Source organism: Rhinolophus sinicus, chromosome 16 (assembly GCF_057876585.1).
Source record: "Rhinolophus sinicus isolate RSI-liver-muscle chromosome 16, RSI-T2T, whole genome shotgun sequence".
NCBI classification, from domain to species: Eukaryota; Metazoa; Chordata; class Mammalia; order Chiroptera; family Rhinolophidae; genus Rhinolophus; species Rhinolophus sinicus.
The window spans coordinates 32,031,672-32,046,890 of record NC_142516.1 but is presented as its reverse complement, the minus strand read 5'-3'; the positions used below and the strand labels follow the sequence as shown (position 1 = coordinate 32,046,890).

General features: G+C 40.1%; 1 protein-coding gene across 6 annotated transcripts in view; it reads left to right on the top strand.

The window, feature by feature from the left end:
• Positions 1 to 15,219, top strand: part of RUSC2 (RUN and SH3 domain containing 2) — a 46,147-nt gene that overhangs the window by 9,657 nt on the left and 21,271 nt on the right. The window contains exons 1-2 of one of the 6 annotated variants that reach the window (XM_019729039.3): positions 6,463 to 6,566; positions 7,612 to 8,006. The exons of 3 other annotated variants lie outside the window; for them this stretch is intronic. The gene's annotated coding sequence lies outside the window, so the exon portion shown is untranslated. Of the gene's footprint in view, positions 1 to 6,443; positions 6,567 to 7,611; positions 8,007 to 15,219 lie in introns of those variants that run through there. 2 more of the 6 variants (XM_074330681.2, XM_074330680.2) reach the window with 2 other exon arrangements.

The following is a 15,219-nucleotide window of genomic DNA, read 5'->3' as shown; positions in this document are numbered from 1 at the left end:
AGTTATAATTTGCCCTAGACATGCCTGTAGCTTTTGCTTCTTACCTGAAATAAGGGGTTAGGCACTTAATTCATACGTTTTACCCTAGGACAGGTATTTATCTTCTTTGGGGCTATAAGTGGGTGGTCCCTCGTGTCTCCTGTGATGAATATGGTCCGTGCGGCCTAGGCTTTCGGGCCTGTGAGGATCCCAGGTGGCCCAGAAAATTCCATCAGCCCTTTTACTGCCAGAAAACTCAGAAAATACAGATAAACAAAAAGAAGAAAACGTGTGTACAGTTTTTAAAAATAAAAATGGGATCATACCATGAATTGTACTTTAAAAACTCTGTTAAGCACATAGTTTCAGCTCAGTAACTCTTCTAACACAATGTTATTTTTATGTTTTGTGGAGTATTTCATTACGTGGATTACCTCAGTTTATTTAATCAAGTCACTAATGAGGAAGCATTTAGAATATTATTCTTAATTTTTGCTTTTATAAATGGTACTTCAGTGAACATCCTTATGTATATATCTTTTGTACTTTTATTGTGTTATTTCTTTTAAATATATTTCCTAGAAGTAGACTAAAGCGTATACTTCAAATTTTGATACATATTGCTTGGCTGCCCTCTTGAAAATTTCATTCATTCAAAAATATTAATCTATGTGCTCCAGACATTGTGCTAATAGTAAATTCTGATAGACGGGATTCTTGCCTCCATGGAGTTTGCTGTCTAACATTAGAAGCTAAACAAACGATTATAAGACACAATACAGGGAAGAACAAGGTGCTTTGGGAGCATATAACTAGGACACATAATGTGGTCTAGGAAGTCATTGAACTTGTGATGTTTCAGTTTAAAATCTGAAGGATGATTCAGAGTTAGCCAGACAAATGCAGGGGCCATGTTCCAATCAGTGCAGATGGTATAACTGTAGGTCCAGGTAGGAGCAGCAAAAGATGCAACTGCAGAGGTAAGATGTGAAGGGCAGAATACACTTTTAAGGAGTGTGGGTTTTATGGAAAATGTTTGAAGGGTTTTTAAACAAAAGGGTGATATAAATGGACTTCTTTTTGAAAGGCTGGCTCTGGGAAGGGAGACCAGGTTAGAGGCTGTTGTAAGAGTTCAGACAATTCATAAGTATACCTTGGTCTTGGGTAATACCGTGTTTCCCCGAAAATAAGACCTAGCCGGACCATCAGCTCTAATGCGTCTTTTGGAGCAAAAATTAATATAAGACCTGGTCTTATTTTACTGTAATATAAGACCAGGTATATAATATAATATAATATAATATAATATAATATAATATAATATAATATAATATAATATAATATAATATAATATAATATAATATAATATAATATAATATAATATAATATAATATAATATAATATAATATAATATAATATAATATAATATAATATAATATAATATAATATAATATAATATAATATAATATAATATAATATAATATAATATAATATAATATAATATAATATAATATAATATAATATAATATAATATAATATAATATAATATAATATAATATAATATAATATAATATAATATAATATAATATAATATAATATAATATAATATAATATAATATAATATAATATAATATAATATAATATAATATAATATAATATAATATAATATAATATAATATAATATAATATAATATAATATAATATAATATAATATAATATAATATAATATAATATAATATAATATAATATAATATAATATAATATAATATAATATAATATAATATAATATAATATAATATAATATAATATAATATAATATAATATAATATAATATAATATAATATAATATAATATAATATAATATAATATAATATAATATAATATAATAATATAATTAATATAATATAATACCAGGTCTTATATTAATTTTTGCTCCAAAAGACGCATTAGAGCTGATGGTCCGGCTAGGTCTTATTTTCGGGGAAACGCAGTAGCATTGGGGATAGAGAAGGGTGGACAGGATTAATAAGACTTGGTGGTTATTGGCATGTGGTAGGATGTATAAAGTGGAAATAAATGTGAATAACAGAAACCCAAAACTGGTGTCTTAAATAAGATGAAAATTTATTTCTTTCTTAACAAGAAAAATCCAGAGGTAGACAGTCCTGGGCTGGTATGGCAGCTCCACAGTCATTTGAAACCCAGTGCCTTCCAGTTTTTTGCTCTGCTATACCAAAGCGATGCATAATAACAATCCAAGATGGCTACTGCAGCTCTAGCCGTCACACCTACCTTCCTAGCTTCAGGATGGAGGCAGGGAAGAAGAAGGATGCAGACTGTTCATCTTAAAAGAAATTACCCAGAAGTCTCACAAACACTTCTACCATAACTTAGTCAAATGGCTGCACCTACCTCCAAGGGAGGTAGAAATGTAGGGTTTCAGTTGAGCGCATTGTGCACAGCTGAATATCAGGCTTCTGTTAATTTGAAAGAGAAAAAGAGAGTCGATATTTGGCAACTAATAATCTGGGGCCTGGGCAAAGGGGAAACTACAATTCAGCCAAATTGTTTACAAGATAACATTGATTATGCAATGTTATGATGGTATATACTATGGTATATACATATATCACTGTTGAAAAGAGACTCCTTTGGCTACTAGGCAAAAACATAACATATTAAAATCCTGTTTATTATCATAAAGAATCAGCAAATGTTAGGTCAGATAAGGCCCCAGCTTAAATGTGAATATAGCCGTATTGATTTGACCTGAATCACTACCACGCAAAATTGTCATGCTTATGATTTTAAGCCCTTTGTCATTCATTGCTATTCAGACTATAGTAAAGAGCAGACCAACAGATTGCTGCTATTTAGAACAAAGTTTAAAGAGGACCTAAATTAGGGCATTTGCTTATTGTTCTTCTCCGCCAAGGATATTAGCAGTATATTATAGTGGAAAGAACAAGGACTTTGAAGTGAATCAGAGTTCCAAGCCCAACTCCCCTACTTTCTAGCTCTGTGATTGGATCAAGTTATCTCTGCAAGAGCCTTAGTTTCCTCAACTGCAACATAGGGATAATAATATCTATTTTGCATGGTTATTGTGAAGATTAGAAATGCATTTATGACAAACATCAAGCGAGTGGGTAGCATAGTAAATAATAAAATAATAGCTGTTATTTTAAGTATGAATCTTTGGCTGTAAGTCATTTCTTTCTTTCTAGTCTGTGGTGTGTGGGGAGGTGTAGCTCCAGTGGTTCCTGACCCTTTGCACAAAGTCCTTAGGTTGCTTCTCTAGCAGTTTGATCCCTGTTTGCAAAACCTGTAACTATTTATGATAAATCCTAGATTCACAGTCAGGCTTAAGTCTTGGCTCAAAATGAGCTCACCCCTACCCTGACGCCTTTCATCCATGTTTACTGTGTCCCAACCCATCTGACCGTTGATAGTTTCCTTGCCATCCACAGGCATAACACATATAGAAGTGGGAGGGCCGGGGAGGACAGGAGGATTTGGGACCTGAGCCAATTTAAGTGTAGGTTTGGGAGCTGGGAGCAGGAAAAAAAAAAAAAAAAAAAAAAAGCCTGGTAGAGACATGGGGTAGTATTATTAAACAGAAATAGAAAGATAAAAGCTGTTTATGGCTCAGTCTGCACTCCAGAATGATAATGCAATAAGCTAAATTCCATAGATGTTTTTGAAGCACTTTATACGAGGGGAATTAGCCTGTCTGTCAACTCCAATACAAATAACCTCAGAATTCTTCCCTCACATTCCACAGCGGCTCCTAGGAAGGGAGCTGCTTCTGAAACATATGCATCAGCCCTGCAGTAAGAGGAAAAGGATCTCTAGGCAGGCCAAGCAGAGTTTGAATGTGGAGGTTACAGACTGAATAGATAGGCCTTTAAGATCTAGAGTGGAAGTCAGCAAATTATAGCCTGTGCCAGGGTGATTTTATACAGCCCACAAACAGAATAGTTTTTACATTTTTAAATGTGAATGTACTTGTTATAAAAATGTATACACATGACCTATATTCATCTTTTGTTATCAGCATATATTAAGTATTACAATTTTAATACAGTTTTTTCCTTTCTTAAAATGTGTATACATTTTTTTGGCACCTTCTGTATATATGCCAGAACTTTGTGGCCCACCAAGCCTAATTATTCACTACCTGTTCCAGCACATATTATCTGGCCCTTTCCAGATAGAGTTTGCTGAAAGGAGGGTGGATCTCTCCAGAGGCCGCAGGATGTCAGAATATCTGTTTTGAATGCCAGGATAGGCACTTGCAGAAAAGGAGGTGTCAGCATCAACGAAGAATAGATTTCTATTTCTCCTCTCCAAGAGCTCTGGAGACCTGGCAAACTAACTCCATACTGACGGATTGCTGGACTAGGAAGAGTGGAGGCTTTTGTTGGGTTTAGAATACAGTATTGCCTTTGTTCTAACTGAGCAGTGGAATGCATCCTTTCATCAGCGATGCTTTCTCAGGCCTTTAGGCTAAGGCCAGTTTGTAAGTACTGCTGCTGAATGCGTATCAATGGGATGCAAGCCTCAGATCCATGTCCTGGGCCCAGGCGTAGGGGAGAGTTAGGTTTGTAGATGGAGCAAGCAAGTGAGTGGAGGGGTTACTTTTTGCCTGCATATTTCTACTTTCTCTATTACACGTTAATGGAAATTAATACCTTATGTCTAGGGAAGCAGATTCCTAACTGTTTCCACCATTCCTCAAACCAGAGGAGGGGATTCTAGTCCTGAAAGAAGAGAACTGCACGTCCAGGCCCAGACCGGCTGCACTGCCCAACGTGGCCACTGTAACCTAGGAGAAGGAAAGACACAGAAGGCTAGGCTCTCCACCTACTCGTATATACATGAATAACCATTACATTTCTGAAATTCTTTGGTCCAAAGAATTTACAGCATTTACATTTCTTACTACCTATTATTTTAATTGTTCAGATTTTTGTCCTTGCCACAATACCAGAAGGTGGATACAATTAGCCCCTTTTCTGATGGTAAACCTAGAGCTTTGAGAGGACAGGTACCCTGCCCCCAGATGACCTAGCAAGTCGGAGAAACAGCCAAGAATGAAAGCAGTGTTCCTATCCTTGGGCATCCTGCCACTACCCTAGGCATGGGTAGCTTCCAGATGGAGCTGAGATCAAACCCCGTATCTCTAGTGATCCAATCTGGTTGTTTCTGAGGCTGCATTGTTGTTCTGATGACTGGCTGGATAAGCCTTGAATGACAGGAAAAATGTATTGAATGAGTGGTTCACCGGCCTCCCTTTCTGCCAGCACCCTGGCTCCTCAAGAAATGGATATGTTGTGTCACTGCCCGTGGTCATGAGTCAGCCACAGGCAGGAAGACGGTGGAGGGTTGCTGCTGTGCACGTGGCTGTGTCTTTGCACTTGAGCATTCCTACCTGGTGTGTGTACATTTTTGTCATTCCACAGCAGTCTGCTGCACTCACGGCCACTCCGTAGGCCAGTCTACATCTATTTACATAGCCGTCCAGCTGTCAGCCTCCTCACACCCGTGTCTGCCTGATGGGACAAGGTGAAATCTGTGTTAGGAGCTGCCTTTCAGGGAGATGAGTGTGATAGCCACAGAGTTCCAGAGACTGTGGTCAAAGTGTATGGTCCCTGGGACCCCAATCTCTAGGCCTTGGGGATAAAGAGGCTTTCAGGAAAAATTTTCTGGGCACTGGCTCCTGACCAGTCGAGGGCTGGTTTCTTGGTGTTTCTGTCTGTCTTATTGTGTCATGTCTAGGAAAGAAGCTCTGGCCAAGTAAATTTTCAAGGGATTTATATAGTACCTGCTAAAAACTATACAAATCAATTAAAGACCAGCCTAGCCTTCCTTTCTTTTAAACATTCTATAAATCCTTCCAGGTGGGCTTTTTCCTTTTTCTTATAATGTCAGCACTCACTGCACTATCTGGCTTGTGACTGACAAGGCTGAGTTTCTAGTAAGTTGAGTGACTGTCTTTCCTTGATTTTATTCAGATCATTTCACTGCAACATGTGTGCATGGACGCACGCGCGCTCGCCCCTTTCCAAAACAATGTATTAGATCTCTTGTCCAGGGCCTATCTGACTCTGGAGAATGCTGTAAGCAACAGCTCTCACTCGAGGCCCACCTGGTCCGAGAGATTTGGGACCAGACAGCTGGACCTGTGACAGCTGTTTGTTCCCTGTCCCCTTGCCTGTCCCTGTTAATAGCGAGCTGTGTTCACCACGACTTGCTTCCTCCAGAATCCAACTTAGCATCCTGAAGAAGCCTGAGGCCATTCCTATAGCAGGAAGCTGCCCTAGATTTGGGCAGTAACCAGTAGAACTTGATACTGACGCCAGAGTGTAAAAATAAACACCTCCTACAGTGCTGTCTTAATCCATTGGCATCAGGGTTGCTATTATTAACCTAGAGGCCTCACAGGCAGCTGTGATGGGCAGACAACAGCCTGGACAGACCTATCCTGCCAGCTTGGGATCAGACTGTTTCTTTCCTACATCTCAGGGATCTGACCCGGGGCCCCTGGAGAAGCACCAGCAGTCTGGGAGCGTGCCCCACAACAGGTAACACTAGAGATGGATTGGTATCTTCGGTTTGGGAGAGCCCTGGGCTTCCCGGGCCAGCTTGCCAGTCCAGCGTATAATCAGACAGCGTGACTGATTCAGTCCTAGCACTGGGAAGGGAAACAAGGAGCATGACTCTTTCCATTTCCTTTGGCTCTTTTAAAGAGGTTTTGCCTGCCCGTTCCTTGGTCCTGGAGCCTTTACGTTTTCTTGGAAGTTGGGAAGGGAGAGAGGAAAGGACTCCATGGGTCATCTGCCAAAGACATAATAATAATAGTGGCCATCACTGCACTTACTTGGTGTCAGGCACTTTATATACAACGGCTGATTTAATTCTACCTCAAACCTTTGAGGGAAAATAGGACAGTCTTACAAATGAGGAGGCTGAAGTTTAATGGAGTAACGTCCCAAAGTCCACAGCTGGCAAGCAGTGTCTCAGATTCGAACACATACCTGTCCACACAAAAATCCCTGCTCTGGATCATGCAGAACCTAGGTTCCTGAATACTCAGGGCCCAGGCCAGACTCCAGCCACCTGCTTTAAACAATTTCGTTTAAGTATCAATTTGTTCTCACTTTAGTTTTACAACTAAAGCAAATACTGAATAACTCACTAGTACATATACAGAAACGGTTTTGCTGCCACCTGCTAGTGAGGGAGTCTGCGTGCTCTGGCCCAGCACAGTGCACTGGACCTGGAGACTGTCATCTAAATCTACTAGAAGAAGTGCTCGCTTCGGCAGCACATATACTAAATCTACTGGAAGATAAGTCACCCCCGGCAAAGGCTTTGACTCGGAGTCTCAGGCCCTGTGACTCCTCTGCTGAGGCAAAGGCCAGACTAGAACCTCGCAGAGCAAGGCTTCGAGGCTTCTAGCTGAGGGAGGAGTGTGCTGGAATGAAAATATTTCTTTGAAGGGCAGCTAGGCTTCTCTCTTTTCTTTCTCCTGCTCCCCCACCCTGTCTCCACAACTGGCTTGTGTAATTCAATCTAGATTCTTCTCATAGCCTACTGCAGTGCGCACATGTGGCCTTTTATTTACAGCTCTTGACACACTGATTGGATAGCTGCTGACCAGCCTGCAGCCTCAGGCCAGTGCCTGGGGGGAGGGGAAGCAGAGAACACTCTGGCCTTGCTTCCTGGAGCCTTGGACCCAAACAGAACAGCCAAAGGAAAAGCAAGGGCTTGACCACACTCAACAGTCGAGGAGAAGCATTTTTGTCCCAGCTAACTTGCTCCTGCAAGTACACACGTAAGAGCTGTCCTCAAACAGCAGCCTGTGCTGGGCCTTTCAGCACCCACCCTTGGCAACTGTCTCTGGTCTTGGTTTTCCTGCTCCCCTGCTGCTCACCTACACCTAGCATAAAAGGCTTTATCTATCCCGGGGGCCTCATTCACTGCTGCGTCCTCCATCCCCTCACCTGAAGAACTCTGTCAAGGTAGGAACTAAATCTTTCCTAACTCTCTACAGCCTCCTCTCTCTGCCTAACACATCTTCAAAAGAGATAGGATTTACAGCAAATTCTCTCTAGAGACGTCTAACTGTAGCAGTTAGAAGCTAAGTACAGGCCGTGTGTGTGTGTGTGTGTGTGTGTGTGTGTGTGTGTGTGTGTGTGTTAAAAGGCAGGAAGGTGAGAGAGAGAGAGCACATTTAGTAGTACCCTGTATGGGAACCTTCCCTTGGGCTGCAGGTTTTAATTTGGTTTCATTTGTAATTAGAGCTGAAAGGGACCTTAGGATGTCATCTGATTCAGCCTCTGCCTCCACACAGGTGCTATGAGTTGATCTAAGAAGGGAATCAAATGGTTGACCTAATGGAGGAAGGCATAGCCTTGCTGGTTGGATCAGTGGAAGAGTAGATATTTTTTCCAGGTATAATCCCTTTTGAGCACAGAGAGACCCTGGGACAAAGCTGAATTTCTTATGAGATTCTTGTGGAATAAAGGAAAGCAACTCTTCACAACTCAGTGAGGGTCAGTGGCTTCTAGCTTATTCTTTTCCTGGGTGTAATTCCCAGTGCTGCAGTCAACACTCATTGAAATGGGGCGTTGGAGCTTCAGGCACAGCTAAGCCTGAGAGGTAAAAGGCTTGGAACCTCTTGGGGGTTCCTAATCCCCTGGATATTCTCTGTCAATGCTTTTGAATACATAAAAGGTGCATGCGTATTTCCAGTTCAGAAGGGAGGAGGTAGACCTGGGGAAAAGGAGCTATACCCACACCAGGTGGTCCTAGGAAAGAGCCCATTCTACCGTACAGCCAGGCCTCTTCTAGAGTGTTTGTATTTCACTTTTAGGAGTGAATTTTAACTGAACCTTTCTGTAACATTGTTGAGAAGCCAAAAGCAAAGGAAGCTCTGTGCTTGGCAAGAAGATGCTGTATTAGAGAGGCCCGATAAGGAAGCAGCTGGGTGTGTCTGGGGCAACCCTTCAGGCTCCGTCTCTGCTAACACACTCCCAACATGCTGGCTGTCCTCACTTGGAGTCCAGAATAACAAAACACCCGTTCAGAACAGTGGCCTCTGTCATGCGGGGAGGCCTACAGGGTCTCTGGTCCCGCTCCCCACACAAGAACGCAGGATATGGTGAGGCCAAAAAGGAACACCCACGGAGCCATAGATGGGGGAGTCATACCACTATATTCTCTCTGGCGGCACTATACTCTCACTGGAGGCTGGATCCACACTGTCCGCAAACCGCCATCCACGCTTGCCAGCCCAGCCGCCATCTTCTTGCTAGCCCCATTCTTTCTCTCTTCTCTGCTAGCATAGCCACAGCAGTTATATTAGTGGCCAATGGCTCACTGGTTACAGCTGACGGCCAACTAGCCACAGCTGATGGCCATGCAATCACAGTTGGCCATTTACTACCTGAGCCAGCACCTGTCTATGTGAGGCCTAGAGCCTGGAAACTACTCTCTGGGGCTCCGCCCCCACAGCCTCCTAGCTCGGAGCAGCTACACACACCCCGGAGGAAAGACAGAGGAGCTCCTGGACATTGGCTGCTGCTCCATTTGTGGAACCCGACCCTGATGCCATAGCCAGGTGCTCTCAGGCTAACAGCCTATTTATTCCGTCCATGCAACTCAGCCCAGACACCCACAGGAATCACTGTTACCACCATTTCTTAAAGTTCCAAATTCTTTCAGCATCTCTCAACATATTTCAGAGAGAAGTACTTGTGGGAAATTCAGTCTTCATCAAATCTCATGGCCTATAAAGACATGGAACCTTGGCAGGAACTGGTTTTCCTGAGTTCATCAGAAAGTTAATTTCTGTACTCAAAAGTCTGTTATTATTGTGATTAATCCACATCATTTTCCAAACATATTTGATTTGAGAGCCACAAATAAAGAGAGAAGAGGTGATTTCTATCAGTTAATCGTGTTTCAGTCCCCATTCCCCCAACCCCAGCAGACCATGCTCAATCTTGCCTTTGCCCAGAGATTTTCAGAATTTATTCCTCTAAGCCCTAGGGTCCCCTGGAGGTGCCTTTGGGGGCCCCCACAATGGAGAGAGGGAGTTGGAGTGTATAGGGCTTTAGGCCTCCCCTGCTTTAATCAGAGTCGCTGTTTTATGAATTGGGGCTGAAAAAGTTTGAAACAACTGCACTAACTCTTATCTCACAACCTGAAACATCTTTCTGGCTACACTAGCCCTCTCCAGAGGCATGTTGGCAATGATTTTAATAAAATTATGAGCCCCTCGAGTTGGACTCTTACCCCTGAACATCCAGCACAGTGCTTTACACGCAGTAGGAATACAGTGGATGTCTGTGCCTTGATTGATTGACTTACTCCTGAGATGACATTAATTAATGGCTTTGGGATGCTTCCGGATCAGAATGGAGCATATAGTGCATCATAGTTTATTTTCGTTTGTTATGATTTGAGCACTTCTGACCTTTCGTATTGGAATCAATCAGTCTGAGGTGAAAACATGGCTAAAAGGAGTTACCTAACATAGGTTGTTGCTGGTGTAGAGAATACCCGACTCAGTCAACACAAGCAAGAGCACTTCCTGTTGATTTCCAAAGAGGAGTGTCCTGAAGTAAAAGGGAAGCAGGGTGATTATTGGGAAAGACTAGGGACAGAGATCTACTGAGATCACACAGTATTATGTGTTTTTTACTACTTCTTGCTTTTGCTAAAAATTACCTGCCTGGATGTTTTCAGAACTACCCAGTGTCTTGATTGTGAGAAATGTAGATCTTTTTCTTTGCTGAGCTACGCTTACAACACTATCCAAACTGTTTATCAGTAGTCCCCAGTATACATCTGCAGATCTTGTTTCTCCGTTTTGGCTTTATTTTGTTTTTAATTAACTTATGTTTTATAAAAGTTATGTATATATTTAGTTTTTTAAAAGCCAATAATAGAAAAGGGACATTAGTTGGAAAACTCGCAAAATCCAAATAGTCTGCAAATTTAGTTAGTAGCAATGTACTCAAAGTTAATTTCTTTGTTTTGATAAATGACTGGGATTACGTAAGACAGTATCATTAGGGGAACTGGTTGAAGGACATACAGAAACTCTGAACTGTTTTTGCAACTTTTCTAAAAATTTATCCAAAATAAATAGTTAATTTTGATAAGTTTATACACAGCAATAAAGGTCTTCACAATGAAAAGAACGACAAATAGTGCCAAATCTGGCACAATCTGAGCATCAAAATCAATAATACCAACAATGAATTATGACCCATTGAATTTTTTTAAAATAAGAATCCAAGAGTCTGTACTGATACCAAATAAAGGAAGGGAAGGAGGGAGGGAAAGGAAGGAAGGAAGGAAGGAAGGAAGGAAGGAAGGAAGGAAGGAAGGAAGGAAGGAAGGAAGGAAAACGAGGGTGGGTGGGTGGGTGGGTGGAAGGAAAAGGAAATCTTTCTTGTATTAGAATGCCAACTAATAAATATAGAAGGAATAATAGAGGGAAAATCACTTTTCAACCATCACAGTAAATAACTGATTCAGACAAAAATCATCAATGGATGCTAGCATTTTTAAAGAGTAATAACAATGCTTTACATTTCTGTAAAATGTGTATAGTTTATAGAGCACTTTCACACACACTGTTTTGCGTAGGCTACTTACTGTTAGATCTGTCGCAGGAAGTATAACGTATCTCCCCTTAGCCTCCACATCCTTGTTTTCACCTAGTGACTCCCCATAAAATAGCCTAGTCCAGGCATAGGAATGTTCAGTAACTAGTGGTCATATTCATGTGTGTTTTTATTTTCACCACCCCTGGATCTCTCTAGTAATCTCTTGCTACTTGCTTATCTTTGAGATTTTTATTCTTTATTCAAAACATGTCACACATAGCTGATTTGTACTCAATATAAGTATTTGTATAAGAATGTCAGCATTCTTAATATCTGAAATCCTTGAAGTTTACAGGTATTATTTGTTGTTTTCTCTGTCACTCGCTCATGGTATCTTGCTTCCATGTGTATTTATGATCTTTGCTGTAAACTAATTTTTGCTTGCTCTTTAATTTTGAGAATGCTATAGACTTAAGTTGGAGATATTTTCCTCCAGAGAAGATTTGTATCTGCTTCTGCCAAAAGTGTGGGGAACCACCAACCCTGGATCACTTGAGCTTACTTTGAGGTCTCAGTTTAATGTGGGGGTCTCAGGTTTAGCTCCCTCACCTTGCTAGTAGCCAAGGCTTGTCATTCTGACCACAATTAAAATGCTTGGGGAATTGCCCACTAGGAACTCTGGTTCTACCCCTTGCTGACTCCATAGCTCATTGTTTTTTCCCCTTTTGGGGATAGTGAGAGTAGCCTCAGAGATGTTTCCTATTTACTCTGAGCCCTGAAATGTGTTTAAACAATATATGTTTTGGGAATTTAGATTATCCTATAGGCAGTTGGGAGCTACTGGAGGCGTTTTAGTAGTCAGGTGACATATTGAGAGCAGCGCTTTGGGCAGATTAATCTTGTGTCAGTATATAGGAGAGCTGGGAGGAAAAAGCCAAAATGAAAGCAAGAAAACTCGTTTGAAGGCTACATAATATAATTCAGAGGAGAAATAATGCAGGTCTGAATTAGGATGCTAGGAATCAGGGATGGGACTTGAAAAGTAATGTAACCAGGGTTAAGAACACTGATTTGGGATCAGACAGATCTGTATCTGAGCCCCAGATCAGACGTTTTCTGACTTGAGTTACATTGGGAAGATTATTTAATATCTCTGAGCCTCAGATTTCTGATCCATAAAATAAAGATAATAATACTTAGTTTAGAGAATGGCTTTATGGATCAAATGAGATAATGTAAGTAAGTGCTTGGCAATAGCTAGAATACGAGGTGTGACAATTAAGTTCCTAGAAAAAGTGCTACATACCTCATTGCTGAATATCACTATGGTCACCTTCCAAGTACTCCCCTTGGGAAGCTATGCACCGACGTCAGCGCCTAGTCCACCCTTCAAAGCAATTTTGGAACTCTTTTTCTGGAATGGCCATTAGAGCTGTCGTCATATTACCCTTGATGTCCTGAATGTCATCAAAATGTCTTCCTTTCAATATTTCCTTTATCTTCGGGTAAAGAAAGAAGTCATTGGGGGGTCAGGTCAGGTGAGTAGGGAGGGTGTTCCAATACAGTTATTTGTTTACTGGCTAAAAATTCCCTCACAGACAGTGCTGTGTGAGCTGGTGCATTGTCGTAATGCAAGAGCCATGAATTGTTGGTGAAAAGTTCAGGTTGTCTAACTTTTTCACGCAGCCTTTTCAGCACTTCCAAATAGTAAACTTGGTGAATTGTTTTCCAGTTGGTACAAATTCATAATGAATAATCCCTCTGATATCAGAAAAGGTTAGCAAAATCGTTGGAATAAGTTCACGAACTTAATTGTCCAACCTCATATAATAAAAGCACAATAAATGATTAGATCAATGCCTAAAACATTGGAAAACTCAGCATGACTTGTTGATTGTCTAAATGTGAAGAGAGAATCCAGATGACTTACATTTTCAAGCTTGCGCTATTAGTCCAAATAAAGCGGATTTGGAATAGAAAAATCAATTTGGCTTTAGATGTGTAAATTTGAGGTAATAGTAAGAATTATCTAATAGACTATTGGTGATTTGATTCTGGAAGTTCATAAAGAATGTAAGATTTGGAAATCCACAGCATAACGGGAAGGGCTAAATACTTCATAGGTTGAAAACTTCAGATCTGAGCCTTCTTGTAAATCTACATTTAAATATGAGCCAAGTATTGTTTTATTAAACAATGAAGAAAGAATGATCTAAGAAGTAGAACTAGGAGGACTGGTGTTACAGAAGACAAAGGGAAAAAGTGTTTCAATAGGCAAGGATGACCGAGTGTCAGACAATTTAAATATTATAAGTTCAAAAATTATAACTGCTTCAGACAGTTCAAATATTACAAGACAGACTGCTGGTGCTTAAGAAATGGTTAAGAGGAAAGTAGGATTTACATAGTCCATTCTTTTAAGAATTTTGGTGTTGAAAAAAACAAAAGAAAGGGGGAATTGTCTGAGGTCCCTAGGTTGATGGCTAAGATAAAAGAGAAAGTGATTGCACCATTTGACAATCCTCCCAGCAATGTACGAGGGTTCTGATTTCTCCATTGCTATCAACACTTGTTATTGTCTGTCTTTTTTATTTGAGCCATTCTAGTAGGGTAAAATGGTATCTCATTTTAGTTTTGATTTGCACTTCCCTAATAATTAATGATGTTGAGATTCTTTTAATGTGCTATCGAGCATTTGTATGTCTTCTTTGGAGAAATGCCTATTTAAATCCTTTGCCCATTTTTTAATGTATATGTTTTTTTATTGTTGAGTTGTAAGAGTTCTTTATGTATTCTGGATAAAAATCCCTTATCAGATATATGATTTGCAAATATTTTCTCCCATTCTGTGGGTTGTCTTTTCACTGTCTTGATTGTGTCCTTTGAAGCACAAAATTTTAAATTTTTATGAAGTTTCACTTTTTCTTTTGTCGCTTGTACTTTTGGTATCACATCTAAAATGTGTTGTAAAGGTCGTAAAGAGTTATTCCTCTTTTTTTCTAAGAGTTCTTTTAATAGACCTTTTTTTTCCCCACATGAACAGCAGGGGTCTTCTCTTCTAAGCCTTTTTCAGATCTGCCCACCATTCACTCATTTATACTCAAGGAATAGCTCTTTTTAGAGTACTCTTATTCAACAAGACTCTAACTCCTTCAATGTGCCAAGCACTGTGCTAGGTTTTATGGGAAATGCAAAATAAAAATTATACTGTCTTATATACTGGGTATTAGGGATACAAAGGTGAATATAACTTGTACTTTGTAGTCTAGAAGAGACATTAAAGCAGGTATGCGAAAAAGAACAATAACCATATCAAGTAAGAAATGATTTACTTGATCAAAACTTCTCCTGGACTGTTGTTAGTTTTAGATGAAGTTTGCATCAGTACACAGTGAAATGAGAAAAATAATGACAGTATGCTTTCTTTTCTTTTTTTTTAATTTATTGGGGTGACAATTGTTAGTAAAATTGCATAGATTTCAGGTGTACAATTCTGTATTACATCATCTATAAATCCCATTGTGTGTTCACCACCCAGAGTCAGTTCTCCTTCCATCACCATATATTTGATCCCCCTTACCCTCATCTCCCACCCCCCACCCCCAATATGCTT